We start from the raw sequence: 2,365 nt of genomic DNA on the forward strand, positions 1-2,365 counted from the left end.
CAAAGAGACCCCCTTCTGCCACTGAGAATGGCAGTCACGGGGCCCTAGCACCCTCTAGATGAAGTCTTGGAGCAACATGGTTCCCAACTCCCGCCCTCATTCCCAAGCTGTCCTGTGCCAGTGACATGCTTACCTCTGTCTCTCGTGGAGGAATGAACACCAGGGGTGTCATCTTCAAATTGAGCCCGATTGAGCACTCGAAAGTCCCAGCCCCCAAGGATGTACTGCACAGGCATCCTGCAGTGAATGACAGCCAAGTTGTCAACGGTGAAACCAAGGTGCTAGGACATGTAATAGCAGCGTGGCTGGATCAAAGGCTCTATCACTGGTACTCTAGGTTGTCAGGAGAGATCATGGCTAAAATTTCCTGACACACCTGACTTGGGATCATACTCCCTCTTCATCTTCCTAATTATCACTTGCCTCCCCCCTTCAGACTCCCTCACCCCAATACATCCCTAGCCCTTGGACACTTTCTTCTTATCTGACCAGAAAATAAACTCGTTGGGGCCAGGGATGATTGAAACCTGGTGACCCACCCTGATCCCTAGGGTCTACTGAGGCTGCTTTCCTCTGCAGTCGGTTGAACACACAGCTCCTAGATGTCATGAACTTGCTGAGGGGTCAGTGGCTTTATCCTACATAATGACTTTAATCTCTGGAACTGTCCCCACAAAGATTGTGAATGGTTGGCTCCCTTGATCCAGGAACTCCAAACCAAGTGTTGCATGTTCTCCCTTCTTCCTTCCTTTCCTCTTTTTCTCCTTCTGTCTTTCCCTACTCTCTCTCTGTCTCTCTCTGTCTCTGTCTATGTCTCTCTCTTTCTCTCGCTGTCTCTGTCTTTCCTTTCTTTGTGTCAATCATGGGCCTTGAACTTAGAGTCTAGGTGCTATCCCTGAGCCTTTTTACTCAAGGCTAGCAGTCTATGGCTTGAGCCATACATCCACTTCTGGTATTTTGTTTTTGGTAGTTAATTGAAGACAAGAGTCTTACAGGATTTCCTGCGCCGGCCAAAAGCCTCCATCCTTGGATCTCAGCTTCCTAAGTAACTAGGATGACAGGCCTGAAGCACCACCATCCAGCTCAAACCAAGGTTTCTTCATGTTCTGTGGAAACAGTCCTGGAACCTTTCATTGTCTAAGACCTCCCAGAGCATGGTGCACACTGTATAGGTTTGTTGGATAAATAAATGAGCATCTGTCTATGACAATACTACAGAAAAGTCCCATCTGATTCAGGTAAGTATCCCCTGTAATTATTCCTCTGCCGAAGCCTGATATAGCTCTCCCACAGTTCTCTCTCCTCCCTCTTCACGCCCTCCTGGTGGCACCACACTTAACTGTTTTGACTCCTAGGATGTGAGCCACGATGTACTCACTGGATTCCAGGGCCTCTAGAATGGCTATCTTCTCAAAGATCTCTGTCCAGCGGCTGACCAGCTCTGTGGCACTCAATTCCCCACTCAGGTATGAACGAGGTTGCCATGAGCTGAACGAATGGTTCAAGAGGCCTCCTCTCCTCCCCTGGGGCCAGCTAGGATGGTCTACCACATCCAGCCCCCAAGTTTCATGTTGCAGACAAAGGATCTTTGAGGCAGCCTGGGGTCTCTGAATCTCCCAGAATCTAGTGCAGTTGCTGGGAATCGTATCTGCTCAGAGCTGTCAGGCTGAGGATGGCAAGATCACAATCTCTGCTCCCCAGGACATCCCCGACTGAGGTGGTCACCCTAGAGAGAACTGGAGGAGATTCAGCAGCTGCCAGAGAAAGGCAGTCAAGGCACAGCGTTCAAAGCAAGAAATAATCTGGCTTGGGAACTCTGCCTGTGCCGCTTTGAACGTCATTGTTTGGCAGCTGAAATCGTCCATCCAAGGCATTAGTGGAAATTGCCAGCTTAAATAAAAAAACCTGGAAAATGTAGCATTTAAATTGTCCCAATCAAACTTAAAGGGTTCCAAAATCAGTGGTCCCCTTTTGCTTCCAGACAGCCAACAGCAGGTTACAGAAACTGGCATTCATCGATCCCTATCTAACTGCCATGTCCTGATAACCAAGCGGGCTCCAGCAGGGGGAATGGACTTGCCTACCACTGTCCAGCGTGAAACGTCCTAGACAGGACACAGACTGGAGTCTGCAGGACTCCAGGGAGGATTGACCACTGGTGCACTGCCCAGGGAGAGAATCCACGCCACCAGTGGGGCCCTGGAGCCCTGGGCCTGGATGCCCACAGAGACCATAAACGCCCTAGGTAAGGTTCCCCTCTCATCCTCGGTCATGGTGAAACATCTGCCATGTCACACTGTAAGCCTGCCCCCAAAACCTCATAGCTTCATAGCCCCTGCCCTACCCTTTTTCCCATCTCCTTCCC

This window comes from Dipodomys spectabilis, unplaced genomic scaffold (genome assembly GCF_019054845.1).
Source record: "Dipodomys spectabilis isolate Male_0828 unplaced genomic scaffold, ASM1905484v1 ptg000651l, whole genome shotgun sequence".
NCBI classification, from domain to species: domain Eukaryota; kingdom Metazoa; phylum Chordata; class Mammalia; order Rodentia; family Heteromyidae; genus Dipodomys; species Dipodomys spectabilis.